The following is a 20109-nucleotide window of genomic DNA, read 5'->3' on the forward strand; positions in this document are numbered from 1 at the left end:
TAAACATCTTTTATTTATATATTTGAGACTCCCTTATATAGGACATGATGGCTTTGAACTTACGTCCTTCAGCTGAGCGCTGGGATCACATCCTTTTTAAAATGGCTGAATAGACGATATAAACCATATCTGGTTACTGGCTGGTCTTCCCCCACACCACCGGGTATCCCCGTCTCTAGCTTAACTGTCTCCACTTGTTTTTCTGTCTATAGGTCAAACACCAAGGGAGTAAATTCTGAAGGAGCTTGGGGGCATCTCCTGCTGCTCACATCTGAGCTCCATGCTCTTCCTGGGCCAGTGACACCTACCAGCCCAGCTTTCAGGGGCTGCTGATCTGGTGGTCACTGTGGCCATCCAGGAATCAGGGAAGGAAAAGATACTCCTGAAGGAGGCTGGAAGCCCGGGTCAGGCAGCCAGGAGTCTGGCACTGAGGCTGTCTAGACCATTGGCGGGCCTCTGGGAATGGTAACTGACATCTTCCTGTGACCCCGGAGAGTGCCGGGGAACAGAGTCTCAGAAGCCTTATGCCTGCTGGGGCGAAGGGCAGGCTGGGAGGTTGGGTGATTGGGGCTGAGCGGCCTTCACCCCCACACAGGACATAGATGCCCTGGCTCCTCAAGGTGCCCCCACCCCTTGCATTTTTTCACCGTATGGAGATTTTCTTTAAGAGATTGTCCAATCTGATTTAAATTCTTGGTTTCTCCAGGATATTTTAACAGGGATATCCTTTTGCATAGTTGACTGTCAAAAGTTTCTGGGTGAGAGAGAACCTTTATGTTCTTGGGACACTTCTGGGAGTAGAGCCAGCAGGGGACCAGTGTCCCAGAGGTCCCTATCCAATGGTGCAACCCTCAGCCGAACTCTCAGACAGCTGTCCAAGTCTGTACAAAGGTTAGGCTGGGGGGGGGGGAGCTCAGATGCTTGCCTAGCGTGTGTGAGGTTTTGGGGTCTCATCCCAGTACCCTACAATGATAACAAAAAAAAAACAAACAAAATAAAACCAGCATAAGGTCTATGTATGGACCAAGCTGCTGGCTGTGGTCATGTGGTGTGGGCACTGGAGAGATGACGAAGCCGGTCTTTGGTGGTTGTTTGTTTGTTTGAGGGTTGCTGTCCTGGAACTTGTTTTGTAGACCAGGTTGGCTCAGGGTTCAGAGATCCACCTGCCTCTGCCTCTCAAGTTCTGGGATTAAAGGTCCCCTGCCCCTGCCCCTGCCCCTGCCCCTGCCCCTGCCCCTGCCCCTGCCCCCCCTCTCTCTCTCTCTATGTATATATATATATATATATATATATATATATATATATATATATATTTTGGTTTTTATTCCAAATACATCATATCATCAGAAACTTAGAGCAAACCTTTATTCCTGCATTACTTTTATAATTCATAATTTAATTTGAGAAATAAGAATGTATGAGGGAGGAAGAATTATTCCCCGTGATCCATTAGCTGAAGCAATCAATGTGAATATCTGAGCATTCATCTCCAGGCTTTTAAAGGGGGGTTTGTTTTGAATATATAGTGAGAGGAATCACTTTGCAACAGGGCTTGGCTAAGTGCTCTCTGGCCGCTGGACTCCTCGGAGCTTTTAAGCTGCAGGCCTCTTCTGTCCCTGCAGCTGGCCTCCTTCAGAGGTTAGCCTCACAGACTGGAATGCAGGGAGAGTCCTGGGAAATGAAGCAGTCTGGGAAAGGTCAGAAGGGCAGAGTACCCTGATCCCTGCTCTACCCACTTGGCAGAAAATGCAGGAAACTGCTGCTCCACCACCGCACCACCAGGGACACCACAGAAGTCCATCCTCCTGTCCCGTGCTTTGGATTTCATGGGCACCCCAGACCTGAACACTTCTACTAGGCTTCTGTCTCCAGTTTCTCCTCAGCCTCATTCTGTCTGTCTTTCTTCATCTTAAGACTGCCCTCATGCGACCCCAAATGCAGAGGCCCAAGTCTGAGCCCCTCCCCCTCACTGAGAGTCGCAGGGCTGGAGCAGTGACACCTAAGTCAGATTCCAGGGGCCTGTCAATGTTCATCTTCCTTGCAACTTGAAGGGATTCGAATCCACCATGGTAACTCACCTCTAGGCCCCGTCTGTGTGTGGTGTTTCCGGAGACCGTTAACTGAGGAGGCAAGGCCCAACAGGAATGTGGGCAGACTCATCCCAAGGCCTGGGGTCCCTGACTGAATGCAGGGAAGAAAGCGAGCAGGGCACCAGCATTCAGGTCTCCGCTTTCCCCAGCCTCCTGCCTGTGGGCGTGCAGCAACCTTTCTACACCGGGATGAACCATACTGGCTAGACCGTGGGCCAAAACAAACACTACCTCCTGATGTTGCTTTTGTTGTATTTTGTTATAGCAAAGAGAAAACAAAGTAACCAATGAACCCACCGGTCTGTTGGGGGTTGGGTAGACCAGGAGTTCCCTAGAGAGGGGAACACACAGTTCCAGGCAGGCCAGGACGGCCTCTGGGGAAACCATGCTGGATGAAGTCATGTTTTGATGGTGGCCTGTGGGAGCTGCTCTTTGGATGGTTAAACAGGCAGGAGGTAAACACAAGCCCCAGGGTGACAGAGACTCAAACCCCCTGCACTGAGGGCTTAAGTGTAGACTGAACACAATGACAGCAGGACGGACTGAGGGACACAGACAAGCCTACTCTCTTTAGCCCCTCCCGCTCCCCGGGTGGGGGAGGGGGAGGGGCGTTTTGTCTCTTCCCCCGGTTTCATTTTTCTTGCATCATTAATACTGTCTGGCTGCAGCACACTAGGAGATAGGGAAAGCAGGATGACTCTTTCCTGGCTTCTGGGGCCAGGCCCCGCCCCACACTCAGAGCCCACAGCCCCTCCCACCAGCCTGGCTCATCTTCCAGACTTGTTTACTGCCAGCTTCTTTCTGGTGCAATCCTAAATCCCACAAGAGGGCACAGGCCTTGTCTGCTGTTTGCCAGGAATAGAGCACATAGTAGGTGCTTTGCTACAGGGTGGATAGATGAGTGAACTTTGTGCTCAGGTGTGATCATTCACTTCCTGCCATTTTGCATAGCTACCCTCCTAACCTTTCCTTTCTCTTACCCCTTCCTCCCCTCCCCTTCCCTCCTTTCCTTCCCATGCTGGCTAGTTTAATGTCAACTTGACACAAGCTAGAGTCATTTTGGAAGAGGGAATCTCCACTGAGAAAATATCTCCATTCGGTCATGTTGTAGGCAAGCCTGTATTTCTTTCTTTCTTTCTTTCTTTCTTTCTTTCTTTCTTTCTTTCTTAAAGATTTATTTATTTTTATTATATGTAAGTACACTGTAGCTGTCTTCAGACACACCAGAAGAGGGCATCAGATNTCATTACAGATGGTTGTGAGCCACCATGTGGTTGCTGGGATTTGAACTCAGGGCCTTTGGAAGAGCAGTCAGTGCTCTTAACCACTGAGCCATCTCTCCAGCCCTGTATGTCACTTTCTTAATTAGTGATTGATATGGGAGGGCCAAGGCTGTTGTGTGTGGGGCTGTCTCTGAGCTGGTAGTCCTGGGCTCTATAAAACAGAAGGCTCTGTAAGCCATGGGAAGCAAGGCAGGAAGTGGCACACCCTCATGGCCTCTGTATCAGCTCCTGCCTCCAGGTTCCTGCCCTGCTTGAGTTCCTGCCCTCACTGCTTTTGATGATGAACTGTTGTGTGGTACTGTGAGTGAAATAAAGCCCTTTCCTCTTGTCTTAGTCACTGTTCTCTTGATGTGAAGAGATACCATTACCAAGGCAGCTCATATGAAAGAAAGCATTTAGTTGGGGGCTTGCTTACAATTTCAGGGATAGTCCATTATCATTATGGGTGGGGCAGGGATGTAGCATGGTGTCTGTCACTCATGGTGCTAGAGCAGTAGCTGAGAGCCTGATCTACAGCTAGAGGGGGAGAGAGAGAAACCTCAAAGCCCACCTCCAGTGACAAACTTCCTCCAACAAAGCCACACCTTCTCCAACAAGGCCATGCCTCTAATCCTTCTAATCCTTTAAAACAGTTCAACTCTCTGGTGACTAAGAATTCAAATATATGAGCCTATGGGACCATTCTTATTCAAACCACTACATTTCCCCAAGTTGTTCTGGTCACGGTTTCATCACAGCAATAGAAACCCTAACTAAGCTACTTCCTTTCTACACTGTCTCACTTGGTGGTCAAGTTGGCCTCAAGCTTGAGATCCTCTTATCTGGGCCTCCCATTTGCTGGGGGTCATAGGTCACTCCTAGATTCCCACACTGACTTCTTTTAGTTTTTTTGTAATTTGTTATATTTATTCCCCACACAATTATCATTTTGGTGCTTTTATTTTTTATTTTTTATTTTATTTTATTTTATTTTATTTTGGTTTTTTGAAACAGGGTTTCTCTGTATAGCCCTGGCTGTCCTGGAACTCACTTTGTAGACTAGGCTAGCCTCGACTCAGAAATCTGCCTGTTTCTGTCTCCCAAGTGCTGGGATTAAAGGAGTGAGCCACCACCACCTGGACATTTTGGTGCTTTTAAATTTAAATATTATTCTCTCTCTCTTTCTGCATGTGTGTGCGCGCGTGTGTGCGCATGTGTACCATGGTGCACATGTGGAAGTCAGAGGACAACTTTGTGGAGTCACTCAGTTCTCTTCCTACCTTTTCGTAGGTCTCAGTTAGACAGGCTAGTGTAGGAAGTGCCAAGCCGTATCATCAACTCCTATACTAATTAATGTCTGTAACTGAAATGTCCCTGGGTTCTTCACCTCAGGTGGGATGGGGCTGAGGTCAGACCTAGGACGCTGGCCTGGGATCAGGGTAGACAGGGCGCAGAGAACTGTCAGATGTTACTAAGAACCCCACTGAGAGGAGTCCCTGCCTTGTAGGGCCTCCATCCCCTGGTACCCCTGTCGTTTATCTGCCCTGTGGCACCTTTGTCTCCAGGCACTTGGTAGCTCTGTGCACAGATCATAGAGGACCACTGAACTTGCTGGAGATCTCACCGCGGGTTGGCAGTGGAGTTGAATGGAAGCTGCAGACGCAATAAGAAAAGTTACTGCCCAGGGAAAACATCAAACCAGAAATCTAGGCTGTGTTTTAATGAGGCTTTCAATTAAAAAGAAACCGTGAAGCCGGTTCAGAGAGCTAAGTGCCCTTTATGCTTAGACTCTGCTCTGTGGAAAACCTTCGTCTGTGCTGGTGAGGAAATGGATTTCATCAGACTGACTTCAGCGGCCAGAGATGGTCAGCTGATTCATTAACTGAGGCAAAGTTCCCAGGAACATTAAGATGGAGTGACTCTTGTATAACCCATGAAGATGAGGACTCTGGCTGTCTGGTATTGTGTTTGTCTGTTTTGCCCAACCGAACTGCAAAACTCTATAAAGCACGAGCAATCATGAAAACATGCCATTAAGGCAGGGAGGACCAATGTCCCTCAATTACAGACTTTTAGTACTTCATTCAGACCAAATATTAATTATGCTTGCTAATTCAAAAGGAACTTTCCATAGCTCTTGGTATTTCAAGACTACAAATTCTCAGTGGCTTCAGAGATGGCCACTGAAATGGGAAGGCCTCACCAAAAGGTGACCATGCTCCAACAGAGAGCCCCTGACAGGTTCTAATTTAAAACCCACAGGTCAGGGGCTGGAGGATGCATAGCAATGTCACTGGTCTTGCAGAAGACCCAAGTTTCAGCCCCTGTGTATGTGTAGAAGTGTTTTGCCTGCATATATGCATGTGCACTGAGTGCATGCGTAGTGTCTGTAGAGGTTAGAAGAGGGCGTTGGATCCCCAGAAACTGGAGCTACGGATGCTTGAAACGGAACCCGGGTCCTCTGTAAGAGCTGTAAGTGCTTTTAACTGCTGAGCCATCTCTACAACCCCCAGATAGATAGATAGATAGATAGATAGATAGATAGATAGATAGATAGATAGATAGATAGATAGATAGATGATAGGTAAATGATAGAAATAGAAGATAGATGATTGATAGATTGAGAGATGATAGATGGTAGAGATAGGTAGATGGATAGAAGATAGATAGATAGATAGATAGATAGATGATAGATAGATAGATAGATAGATAGATAGATAGATAGATAGATAGATAGAGATAGGTAGATAGAAGATATATGATAGAGGTAGACAGACTGACAGATAGACAGACAGACAGATCTTAAAAGAAATGCACAGGTAGGTCTTTTAACCGCCCTTTCTTGTTACCTGCAGTCATTTGTTACCTACTCAAAGCTGGATTGGGCAGGATTTAATTCCACAGACTACACCATCACTTTGTTTTACTGTTTGGTTCTGGTTGCTAAGTGCAGGGCTTTATACATGCTAGGCACAGGCTTCTGCACTGACTTATACATCATTCCAATTCTATTTTGTTTTGTTTTATTTAAAAAAATTTTTTTTTAAAAGATAAAGTCTTATACTCTCCTGCCTCAGTCTCCTGAGAGCAGAGGCTCCAGGCTTGTGCCAGCAAAACCCAGTTCCCAACTTCAACGAGAAGCCTGAGTGCTCTCATCCCTGGATTCCCGCTCGCTCGTCTTCTGAGCATCAAGGAGCTCCTGGCCCAAGCTGTGGCCCTGAGTGGTCCATTTACATCAGGGGCAGAGTCCTGGCTGCTCAAGGCTGTCCCCCGAGGAACTGGTGACGCAGCAGGTGGTGCTCCAGAGTCCTCTGCTCTGCCTCTCTTGCCCTGAGGCTTCTCCCTAGGCAGATGATGGGGAAGCCGGCCCTGGAGGCTCATCCTCTAATTGACATGTGGTCCTTCAGGGGCAGGAAGAAGGCTCTTTGGAATCTTCTCCCTGATGGGAGGAAGAATTCAGTGACAGAGACATCCAGGAGCTCCCAGGATAGAGGCATGGCAGGATGTGTGGTCGGAGAGAAGAGATGAACTGATCCTCACACTATTACACAGGGAGGAGAAGGGAGTGGACAGGAAGGCCCGCCTACAGTAAGCCGAGGTTCATTTTGCCAACAATCTTTCAGTTAGTGCCGTTCCATCCAGGAGCTCTGATTTTCTTTATTTTTATATTTTACATTTATCTGTTTATCTGGTGGTGGTGGTGGTGGTGGTATGTATGTGTTTGTGCATTTGGGTGAGGGTGGCATGTTGTATATTTGGAGGTCAGAGGACACCTTGTGAGACCCAGTTTTTCCCCTCCCACGATATGGATCTTAGGGGTTTAAACTTTCACAGGCCTTGGCAGCAAGCCCCATTACCCACTGAGCTATCTCACAGGCTCCTTGATTTTCTTTGAGAGTTACAGATATCAGGTGTGGTGGCATAAGCCTCTAGTCCCAGAATTTAGGAGGCAGAATGAGTTTTTGTGAGTTCAAGGTCAGTCTGGTCTCCATAGTGAGTTTGCAGGTCACCCAAGATTAGACAGGGAAACTGTCTCAAAAAACCAGAGAGAGGGAAGAAGGGAGGGAGGGAAGGAGAGAAGGAGGAGAGAGAAAGAGAGAGAAAGAGAGAGAGAGAGAGAGAGAGAGAGAGAGAGAGAGAGAGAGAGAGAGAGAGAGACTGCCCTTGAACTAGCTCTGTAGACCAGGATTGCCTCCAAGTCAGAGATCTGCCCGCCTCCACCTCCAGAGCGCTGGGATCGTAGACGTGTACCATTATCACCTCCTAAGACAAACAACTTTTAATGAGAATCTCTTAGATACTGCTTATGCTCACATACCTTTCATTTGAGCCTGTCTTAGTTAGGGTTTTATTGCTATGGAGAGACACCATGACCAAGGTATCTTTTATAAAGGACAACATTTAATACCGGATGGCTTACAGTTTCAGAGTTCAGTCCATTATCACCATGGCAGAGTTCAGGTAGAGTCACGGTGCTAGAGAAGGAGGTGAGAGTTCTATGTCTGGATCCGAAGGCAGGCAGTTAGGAGGAGGCTCCCTTCCATACTGGGTGGAGCTTGAGCATGGGACCTCAAAGTCCACACCCACAGTGATGCACTTCCTCCAACAAGGCCACACCTCCTAATAGTGCCACTTCCCCTGGACCAAGGGTATCCAAACCACCACAGAACCTCATGACTATGCATTTCCTTTCATTATAATATTTTAAATACTCAAAAAAATTTGTTATGAGCATGTGTGACACACACACATACACACTGTGCCCTGAGTATGGAGGTGAGAGGACAACTTTTGGGAGTTGGTTCTCTGCCACCTGGCTGAGGCAGGGTCTGGTCTCTCGTTTCTGGCACGTTTTATATTCCAGGTGGTAAACGTCTGTCTTTCCCTCCCACCCCCCAGTAGAAGTGCTCGGGTAACAGATGCACGCCACCCAGTAGAGCTGTTTCAGTTCCGGGCTTTGAACTCAGGTCATCTGGCTTGTGCGACGTGTGCTTTTATCGACTGAGCCACCTCTCATCAATTTGACTAATTTATTTATTCTCATCACTTTTTGCAGCATTCAGATGGAACCCAGGACCATGTCCGTCTGAGGCGAGCTAGGTCCCCACCACCAACAATGTCATCTGTTTGATTTTGTCTATGTTGAGAAAGTGTTACACTCTGTGGTCCTGACTATCCTGGAACTATGTTGACCAGACTGGCCTTGAATTCTCAGAAATCTGCCGGCCTCTGCCCCTCCCACCCCCCCGCCACCCTGTACTGGAATCTAAGATGTGTGCTATACTGCCTGGCCCTGGCATCCAAGGGCTTTTAGTTTGTCCTCATTGTTACCTGCACTTGGCGCTTATCTCTTTTGTGAGCAGCCATCCTAATGAGTGTGAACTGTAAGCCCATGGTTTTATGTCCTGTCTACTGTCCCCAGTCACAGGCAGGATATTAATGGACTGGGCATGCATGAACACTATCAGACACACAACAAGATAGACCAATGAAAGTCCATGAAGTATTAACAAGAGCTAGGAAAATGAAGAGAAATACCACGTATGTAGCATGTAAGTGGTCAAATGGCAGAAAGTGTGCTCTTACTGATTCGTATATTCAAGAATACAGGAAGGTTTTCTAGGGACCTAAGATGTTCTGAAATGTATATAAAACTTCAAAGAGCCAAGAAGTAGCCCAGACAACCCTGAGGAAGACGAAGGGTATCTGTAGGATTTATGTCCTCACATGTCAAGATGCATCATAAAATTTTAGTAATTATGATAATACAATGCTGACTCAAGAATAGAAAAATAGGCCAGTGGCAAAGATGGAACCATCTAGAAGGAGACCAGTATATAGTTGCTGGAGTCACAGCACAGTGGGTGGGTCAGTGCAAGTAAGCAGAGGAGGGATCAGGTAGAAAAGTGAATCTGCCTCCCACCGCACAGCATACACAGAAGTCAACTGCAGAAAAAGTACACGCCTAACCATGGACAACAAAACAGTACAGCGTCCGCAAGAAACCCCTGGGGCATGCTAGAGCTGGAATGTTCACTCACTGACGGTCAAATGGAGATTGGAACAGCCACTTAAAAATTATGTTTAATAGCCAGACAGTGGTGATGAACACCTTTGATCCCAGCACTAGGGAGGCAGAGGCTGAGGCTGAGGCGGAGGCGGAGGTGGAGGCGGAGGCGGAGGCAGATGGATCTTTGTGAGTTTGGATTCAGCCTGGTCTACAGAGCAAGTTGTAGAACAGCCAGAGCTACATAGTGAGACCCTGTCTCAAAACAAACAAACAAACAAACAAACAAACAAACAAAACCGAGTGCCTGTTTAATGCTATATCCTGAGGCTTTACATAACGCTTCTCTAGAAAGTTTGGAGCAGTATGGCTTCTAATAGTTCTGATCTGAGAGTAAAGTCTGCCTAAGCTCTGTGTGGTGGCTCATACCTTAAATTCAGCACTTGGGAGGCAGAGGCAGGAGGATTGCTACAAATTTGAGCCCAGCCTTGTCTACATAATAATACTCTTTTTTTTTTTCTGTCTCCCTCCTCCCTCTCCCTCTTCTCCCTCTCCCCACCCTCTCGCTAACATACACACAACAAACAAACCCCCAAACAGCCAACCAATCAATAAAGTTCCCAAACTCCCGCTCCTCCTGCCTCCGTTTCCCAAGTGCTAAGATTACAGGCACAGGTGGTACTGGGTAGAACTCAGAGCTCCACATGCATCGGGCATGTTAGCAGAGTTAACTGTTGGTCTTTTACTTTTATTTATTTATCTATTTTTGTGTCAGGCCTCACTATGTAGCCCAGGCTGGGCTTGAACTGACAGCAGTCCCCCTGTTTCAATTTCCCAAATGCTGGTGGTTTTGAGTTGAAAAGGAGCCTATCCCTTTAAACTGTTACTGTAACAAAGATCCCTTGTCCAATCGATTAATTAACCAGTTGATTAATAAACACAGTCTTGCCGTGCAGGGAAGATTCAATTTGAATTCACTATGTAGCCTAGGCTGTCCTTGAACTCAAGACAAGCTTCCTACCTCTGCCTCCCAGGTGCTGGGATTATAATTATGCACCACTGCATCTGACTTTCTGGCCTACTTTAAAAGGGGGGGGTGCTCATCTTTCCATTTTGGGGTCCTTCTCCTTGGCCTTTGTCAGTATATCCTCAAGGTAAAAAAATAGTTTATCATTCATTAGTAAACTGGAGAGTGGCTCTCAGCCCAATTCATAAAACAGAAAAGTACACTGCGGCACTAGGGGAGGAGTGTGCTGCACTTGGGGAGGAGGGTGCTGTGCTAGGGGAGGAGGGTATTGCACTAGGGGAGGAGGGTGCTGCACTAGGGGAGGAGGGTACTGCACTAGGGAGGAGTGTGTTGCACTAGAGAGGAGGGTGCTACACTAGGGGAGGAAGTTACTGCACTAGGGGAGGAGGATGCTGCACTAGGGGAGGAGGGTGCTGCACTAGGGGAGGAGTGTGCTGCACTAGGGGAGGAGTGTGCTGCACTAGGGGAGAAGTGTGCTGCACTAGGGGAGGAGGGTGCTGCACTAGGGGAGGAGGGTGCTGCACTAGGGAGGAGGGTGCTGCACTAGGGGAGGAGGGTGCTGCACTAGGGAGGAGTGTGCTGCACTAGGGAGGATGGTACTGCACTAGGGAGGAGTGTGTTGCACTAGGAAGGAGGGTGCTGCACTAGGGGAGGAGGGTGCTACACTAGGGAGGAGGGTGCTGCGCTAGGGGAGGAGGGTGCTGCACTAGGGAGGAGGGTGCTGTGCTAGGGGAGGAGGGTGCTGCATTAGGGAGGAGGGTGCTATGCTAGGGAGGAGGGTGCTGTGCTAGGGGAGGAGGGTGCTGCACTAGGGAGGAGTGTGCTGCACTAGGGAGGAGGGTGCTGTACTAGGGAGGAGTGTACTGTGCTAGGGGAGGAGTGTGCTGCACTAGGGAGGAGTATGCTGTGCTCGGGGAGGAGGGTGCTGCACTAGGGGAGGAGTGTGCTGTGCTAGGGGAGGAGTGTGCAGAGCAATCTGCTTTGGGGATTTTTAAAAGGAAAAACCAATGTGGCTTACTTATTTATAATGGGCTAAAACTTGGCAACCATAGTTTAAAAGTTAGGGGTTGTAGATTTGAAAAATTAATCAGGTTCAGCCATCTGCAGAAGGAAACTCAGTGCAACTTTTGCAAAACATGATGCAGATGAAGAATTAATGACTTGGAAATTGTGGGCACCAAGTTATATGAGGAAACTGGCCACAAGGCAGTGTGCAGCCGGGGATTCTCAGTGACTGAGAGCTCACCTAGTGTATTGAGTTACTCCTTGAGTTTGATACTCAGCACTGAAGAGAGAGAGACAGAGACAGAGAGAGACAGAGAGACAGAAAGACAGAGACAGAGAGAGAAGGGAAGGGAGTGAGAGGAAAGGATATTGTTTTTGTGATACACAATCCAACTTTGTAAAAGAAGGGGAGGGATGGAGAGATGGCTCAATGGTTAGGAGTGCTGTATGTTGCCAGGCAGTAGTGGCACACACATCTTTAATCCCAGCACTTGGGAGTCAGAGGCAAGGAGAACTTTGTGAGTTTGAGGCCAACCTGATCTATAGAGCTAGTTCCAGGACAGCCAAGGCTACACAGAAAAGTTCTCTCTCAAAACCCAGCAGAGCTGGCCCTGCCCCTCATCTGCTGCTGCGGTCCCCTGGGCAGGGTAGAGTTGGCCCTGGTTGCAGGGAGGGGGGATGGTTGTGAGTGAGCCTGCCGGGGATGTGAGAGAAGAAGAGCTGACCCAGCCCCTTACCCACTTTGCTTAGTGCACAGTAGAGCTGGCCCCAAGGGCATGAGGACTAGGGAACTGGCTCTGCCACTTGCTGGTTATGGCATTAGATGGGTCAGCCAGAGCAGGGCAGGTGAGCTTATGCTGGTGGTGTGGGTGTGGAAGCTCCGGCTACTCAGATGCCTCTCAGGCCCAGATCCAGGGCTTTGAATTGGTCCACCCCAACACTACGCCATGGATGATCTGCTGGAGTTCGTGAAGTGGGGCAACAACAGACTATCCAAGAGGAGTCGCAGTGAGAATCTAGTGTTGATAGTGTAGCCGAAACCAGAAGCCTCGTACCAGACCAACAACTCATTGCAATGAACTTTTGCAAGCAAAGACGTGTGGGACACACTGTGACGAAGTACAGCTTCCACAATGAGATTATTTTTTCTCTGTCAGGGGAGGTGACAAGAGTGAGGATGGGGTACTAGGGGAGGGGGAGATGCGTGGGATTGGGGTGCCTGACAGGAAATTCACAAAGAACCACTAAAAAGTTGAAACAAACAAAACAAACAGCCCTGGCTGCTGTCCCAGAGGAATCAGATGGTTCCACAGCACTCACACGGTGACTGATACCCATCTGTGACCTCAGTTCTAGGAGGTCCAGTGCCCTTCTTCTGGTTTCTTTGGGCACCAGGCATGCACTTGGTATACAGACATGCATGCAGGCAAAATGCCCATACCCAGAAAATAAAATTTAAACGGTGATGAAGCCATTACAAAATGGAAATATGTCTTTGTTTTTTATTTATTTATTTATTTATTTATTTATTTATTTTTCTATTCATTGTACATATTCTGCCATGAACAAACATCAACTTTTGTGAGGAAAAATGTAAATTTAAAATAGGAGTTGAAAAGTGGTGTGGTCCTTAAGAGCTCGCCGTCCTTAACGGATTGCAGGAAACTTTTGGCTGAGAGCAAATTTCATCCTCAACTCAACGTTGGCCTCAGAGCTGCACAGCACTGCCTCTGAAAGAGCTTCTTTCCGAAGAGTATTTCCTCAGAGCTAAATATGAACTTGACAGAATTCGCTCTAAGGAGCAGGAGATGTACAGTTGGTAGAGGGTCTACCTAGGTTTCAGGAGGCCCTGGGTTCGAGCCCCAGCACCACATAAGCTGGGCATGGTGGGGCACACTGCAGTCCCAGCTCTAGGATGGGTGGCAACAGGATCAGAAGCCAAGGCTTTACAGTGAGTTCCAAGACAGCCTGTCTCAAGGAAAAAAAAAAAAAACCTCAGTCTAGGAGATGAATTTTAATTTATGTGAAATTTTTATGAACTAATTAATTAATGTATTGGATCAAAGAACAGGGCCAGAGTAGAATCACAAGGAGGTCTAAGATGAGCAAACATTCCTTTTCAATTCTTGCTGCTGCTTCTTCTTCTCTTCTTCCTCCTCCTCCCTCCCCTTCATCCCTGCCCCCCTGGCTTTTTGAGACAAGATTTCTCTGTGTAGCCCTGGCTATCCTGGACTCATTTTGTAGACCAGGCTGGCCTGGAACTCACAGAGATCCACTGTGCCCTCTGCCTCCCGAGTGCTTTCTTAAAAGACAGTGATGACCTTGGGTTAGGTGTTCACATATTCCGGGGTTTCTCACACACCCAGTTCTGTCACCCCTGCAAATCTGCATCATGCCCAGGCAGGAAGCAGAAGGAAAACAACACAACCTTTTTCTTTTCTTTTCTTTTCTTTTCTTTTCTTTTCTTTTCTTTTCTTTTCTTTTCTTTTCTTTTCTTTCCTTTCCTTTCCTTTCCTTTCCTTTCCTTTCCTTTCCTTTTCTTTTCTTTTCTTTTCTTTTCTTTTCTTTTCTTTTCTTTTCTTTTCTTTTCTTTTTTTCTTTATTATTTTAAAGCCCAAACAAGCTGGATCTCTGCATTTTCAGAGGTCATCCCCAGCAGGAACAGCATTCCCTTCAGTATAAACACCATGTCCTGCTTAGAGGAACCCTAGCCCAGACATCTGCCAACGGTGCACTACCATAAATGATTGAAAACAATCGGATGTAAGATGTTCACGGTTCCATTAACGGCTCAGAGCTCCAATTTCCTACCAGTGATGAGTTTCTGAAGCCTTCTTGGCTAAGCAGGCAGCCTCTATACATCCATTAAGAGACACGCCTTCAATTCGGATGTTTTCAAAGCAGTCTATGTCTTTTTATAAAGTATAATTTAGAAGGTGCGGGGGAGGGAGGGAGGGAGGGAGGGAGAGAGAGAGAGAGAGACTCGGTGGTTAAGAGCAGTTACTGCTCTTGTACTCCACCTGAATTCAGTTCCCGGTACCCAGATGGTGTCTCACAACCCTCCATAACTCCATTTCTAGGGATGTCACACTCTCTTCTGGCATCTGCAGGCATTGCAGGAACATAGTACACGGAAAGAAATGTAGGTAGGACACCCATACACAAAATTTTAAAAATTAAAGCTATAAAATATATAATTCAGATTATTAAAAAAAAAAAAAAACCACAGTGTGGCAGTACACATCTCCAGTCCCCGCACTACAGAGGCAGAGGCAGGCGGATTTCTGAGATGGAGGCCAGCCTGGTCTACAGAGTGAGTTCCAGGACAGCCATGGCTACACAGAGAAACCCTGTTCTATAAAAACAAACAAACAAACAAGGTAAAACAAACTATCTGTGCTGTGTGTGGCATCAAGTCCTCCTGTCTTTCTGGGACCTCCAGTTTGTCATTCTTTTCTCCGAGGCTACTTTGCAACCATTTCTTGAATATCTTTCTCAATATTCTACACATACAAAAAAAAATCTGTGAAAACAGGTACATTTTTGAACAGTCAAGTGGGCAGTGATGGCACACACCTTTAATCAAGAACAGCCTGGTCTACATACTTGAATAGTTATTTTTTACTAAAAAAAAAAAAATGAAGATTGGGTTCTGATCAATGAGCAAGATAGGGCATATAAAATATACAGGAAGTCTACCGAACTCACAGTCTGAAATGGTCACGTCTGGGAACTGTAAAGTGTATGGGATTTATATGTAATTCACACTCTGAACGTCGCCAGAAAGACTGAATTGGAAGCTTCATGTCTGCATGAAACTTCCTATATTCCTAATGTGTATATAGACTTACTTTTTCTTTAAATATTAAAGTCTACCAATTGCTACAACAGTTCTTGGTTGTTTCTATGGTTGTTGACCATAGTGGAATGTTATTTGAGCACATTTCTCAATTTTTCATTAGCCTTTTTCTTTTGTATGCTTCTAGAAACTCAATGAGCATTTGAGCTTTGAGTTTGCCGAGGTATAGTATCTATTTTCACCTTGTTTCATTCATGTTCAGTATAATGAACTTTGAATCTTTCAAGGAAAAAGATTAGTCTTGATCCTTAATTTTGTTAAATGATAGAATAAACTACAAAGGCGCCCGGCATAGTGGCGCACGCCTTTAATCCCAGCACTCGGGAGGCAGAGGCAGGCAGATTTCTGAGTTCGAGGCTAGCCTGGTCTACAACGTGAATTCCAGGACAGCCGGGACTGTACAGAAAAACCCTGTCTCAAAAAAACAAAAACAAAAAAAAAACTACAAAGGCTAACAGAAAAAAAAAATTAAAAAGGCATATAGGTGATAAACTCGTGAGAAGACTCAACAGCCACAACAACTAGGGAAATGCAGACAAAAAGTCACGATGGGCTGTCCTGATGCAGATGTCTCAGATTTAAGATTAGATTTAAATGTTGGTGAGGACGAGGATGAACTGGAGCTCTCTATATGAAATGGTAAGAGATGGAGAACAACTTGGGATTTTCTTAGCCGGCCCGTTAGCCACCGTGACCTAGATGTCCCTTTCAGTCATGTGTCAGAGCAAAGAAAGTCATTGTCCCTGAGCCCCACCGTCACCGTGGCAGCTTCCTGTGCAGTAATGGCCCCGGCCTGGGAACAATCCCGCTGCTGGACAAGAGCACGGAGTGAAGGGCAGTGCTGAGAGGAGGCCATTACTAATGGAGAGGAAGGGGTGTCAATCTCCAAGGTGCATTGCACTTTGGGGTACAGCTGGATCCTTCCATTTCTTTCTCCCTTTCCCATATTTATTGAGCACAGACTAATGTTCACTGTCTTGGAGAATAGAAAGATGGCTTAGGACAGTCCCTGAGGGGGAGATCAAGTCGCACCCAAAGAATAGAACAGGATGGGACTGAACACTATTTTGAGGGGGAGGAGTCCAGGGAACAGGAAGGAAATCAAAAGGTGTGGGGGGATGGGGCAGGCCAGGGAGCCTCCTGTGAGTGGCCATCCAGATGTCCATACTGGTGTTTCCTAACCACTGCTCCTACAGTGAGATTAGACCCTTCAACATGATGGTGTTAAGAGCTGAGAGCTTTTAGGCAGTTAGTCAGGTGGAAGGGGTCCCCACAAGCAGTATCCTTATAAGAAGGGACAGGAAGTTTGCTCTCTCTGTCCGGTGAGGGTACAGTGACCTTCAGCAGGCTGGAAGGTGGCTCCTCCTCCTTGAAATTCCCATTCTTTAGAAATGTGAGAAATTGTTTAACCCAGTTCATGGTAATTTGATATTAACAGCTGAGAATGAGACACAAAGGCTTTGAAATTGAGCAGACATTCACATATCAGAAAACAAATCACTTCTAAATGAGTGTAATTCTTGCCCATTTAGAATGTCCCCATCATCCCTAAATGAAACCCAGTGGCCCATTGAGTATCTGTGTCTTGTGGATGGTTTTTAAAACAAGATGCATTTCACAGGTAGGCTTGGGAAGAACACGCTGGGACCAAGGATGCCGAGATGTCCATCTTATGAGTGAAGGAAAGAGAGAGCAAGGCGGGACAGAGAGCGGGACAGTGGCAGAGGAGACCGCACATGACACCTCTGTCACAAAGAGCGAGGCTGGAGGACAGACCTGGGCCCACGTGAGGAATCTCATCCCTGGGAGACTATCAGCTTCCACATGAACGCACCTTGTGGTTAAGGGTCTAGTATGGACCTGGCTTCTGCCCCAAATAGGTGGGGCTGCTCTGCACAGCCAAAGAAGCAAAGACAAACATGTCCAAAGACACAGAACAGAGTAACTTTGAGATGAGAGGCCTTGGCATAGAGACCAGGCAGCTCTGCTTAGACCCTCCATCAGGCCGATGGCAGTTACTGCTCTGTAGGTGCTGGGGGAGAGCTGTGAATTTTGAACACAGCATTTAATCTTATATTGTCTCCTCCTCTGTAGGAGAAAGCAACCCCACTGAACACAGCTGTGTGTATTTGAAGCAGGTGTTAGCTCTGGTCATACCAGCTGCCCTGCCAGCCCAGTTACTTCCATCTTCAGGAGTTCAGCTGGGCCAGCTCCCAGACGATCCTCATAGCTGGGCTTGTTGATAGTAGTTTCCTCATAGAAGGAGAGGGGTGGGAGAGCATTGTGGGACCCTCACCAGGGTATCCAGCCACCCCTCCCAACCAGTATGAATGCAATTCTTGGGATGTCGTGTATGTAGCTAGAGTGTATAGGCAGGGAGGAGTGAGGAGTCACTATCTTTGCTGTGTGTGGATCTTCCAGCATGGCTGCCTTAGGGTCACTCCCACTTCTGCTCATAAACTCTCACTCATTGCTTTGCAAATGAGTCTGATAAAGTTCTTAGTTCTCCAGAGTGAACTTCAGTGGAATCCTACCTGGGTTTGACTTTGGAGTCCAGAAGGAGGGGTACACATTGTTTTCGGTCTCTTCCAGGGAAGAAACTTTAGCAATACTTGGCATGTAGCTGGCGGGAGCCAATGAGACTGAGGCTGAGTTTGGGCAGAGCAATGGTGGTGCCCCTGACAGGAATGACACAGACAACCCAAGTAATGTTTGCAGAGGAAATTCTGACATAGTCTGTCCCTGTAGGGCTTGTAGTGGGGGTGGTGGCAGGCCACTTGGGTGGGGGACGTATATGTGAGAAATCCCTGGGTGGCAGTCTTCTTCCAAATGGTGTGGAACGACACAGCTGTTTGATGGGTGGGGTCTGCGACAAGAACATGGAGATATTTTGAGAATGGCTAAAGGTCTAGAGCAGACAGGCCAGGCCCTGGTGGTGGCGCATCGAGAGCAGAAGCATCAACGTATGCCACTGAGGTAGCCTGGCTGCTGCTATGGATTCTGAGAGGTCTATCCGAGGCAGAGGTGGCTATGCACAGGATAGATATCAGACTGTGTCTGAACTAGCAGGAAAACTGGATGAAATGAAGGTTGGGCTTACTGCGTCTCAAGACTGGAAGGCAAAGGGTAAAAAGAAACCTTCGGATCTGTATTATCTGTATTAATGAGCCCTCTCAAGACCCTCCAAACCTGGAACCCACGGGAAGAGGGGAGCAACAGAGATGGATGGAGATAGCCCTCAGGTCCAGCCTTCGGTACAGAGAAAGGGAAAATCCAAGAGCAAGCATGTAGAGGCTGGTCAAAGCTGAAGGTGTGCATGTTAGGAGGAGAACTTTTAATAAGCAGTGGCTGACTCTTCCTCACAGGCTGTGGGATAAAAGAAGGATGGAGTCCCTTTGGAGCTGTGGCAGAGAAGTGAACAATACAACCACGCACCGGTTCTCAACACAAGCTGTGAAGCCCGAGGTTAAAACCAGGACAACTGACGGCTCATAGGAGCCATTAGATATGTCTGCTTGGTTATAAGCAGTGGAGGGTCCATGGCTATCAGGGCTGGAGGATGACAGAGAAGGGACAGGTGGCATTTCTGAGCTAGGTATGAGGGAAAGGACGCATGCTGCCCAGGTTACAGGCCTGAGAGGGCAGCATTCTCTGTGGACTTCAGGAGCTGGACCAGGGCGGGAGGTTTAGTGGCTTTTCCCAGCCCCTTTGGTAGGGCGGGGTCTTTAGGAATAGCAAAGACTCTGGCAGACCTAATATGGGCGAACAAGGTAGAGTCTGTCTGGGTTACTTGAAGGTAAATGTGGCAAGAAGTGCACGGAGCCCCAAGTTCCTTAAGAAAACAAAACAAAACAAAATGGACAGAAAAGCCTAAATCTATGCTAAGGTGTGGCTGGAACACTAAAGCTGTCAGAGCGGCTCACAGGGGCATCCAGGGAAAATAACATAAGACAAGTGCAGTAGATCAAGCCTGTCTCAGGGCTAGCAATTATCCCACCAGACTGTCATTTCTCCCGCAGAAGGCTACTAAAGGGGCAGAGACACTGAGGAGCCAGGGGCTCCCCAGCAGCCAGGTGTGATGGATAGAGAAGCACCGGTTGGGGCTACCACAGCTCTAATGAGAGCACCTTCTGCCCCAGGAACCAGCCGGACCTGAGAGGCAGGGGCGGCAGGGGCGGCAGGGGCGGCAGGGGCGGCAGGGGCGGCAGGGGCGGCAGGGGCGGCAGGGGCGGCAGGGGCGGCAGGGGCGGCAGGGGCGGCNGGCAGGGGCGGCAGGGGCGGCAGGGGCGGCAGGGGCGGCAGGGGCGGCAGGGGCGGCAGGGGCGGCAGGGCCTCATTCACCTTTGGCTCTGGGCAGGACCACAAAGCATGAGCCAGCACCAGTGAAATCATGGTGGCAGGTAAGTGTGCGTGTGTGTGCGCGCGCGTGTGTGCGGGTGCGCTAGAGCATGCTAGAAGCTGGTGACAGCAGGGTTTAGAGTGCTTCGTCAAGGCTGTCTGCGTAGCTTTACTGTTCTTTACGGGATGAGGTTCAGGACTTTGGGTTATACCTACCTCCCACCCCCTTTTTAAAGGAAGTTCTGCTATATAGGCAGTAGCGCAACGCTAACTTTAGAGGGTCGTTCAGGAAGCTAAGTTGAGTTGCTACATGCAGGGTTCCAGGAGAGGTTAAACTGAGAGAGGCAAGACACCGAAGGCAGGACACCGAAGGCAGCTACCGAAGTCAGGCCATGAGGACCGGGTCCAGTTTGTGAGACAGAGAATGGAGGATTTATTTATTCTAGGGTGAAGGAATGGACAATACCACCTTCATATGGAGGCCTCTAAGTTTTAGGAAACAATTTTAAATCTTACCCTCT

Source organism: Mus pahari, chromosome 14, assembly GCF_900095145.1.
Source record: "Mus pahari chromosome 14, PAHARI_EIJ_v1.1, whole genome shotgun sequence".
Taxonomy (NCBI): Eukaryota; Metazoa; Chordata; class Mammalia; order Rodentia; family Muridae; genus Mus; species Mus pahari.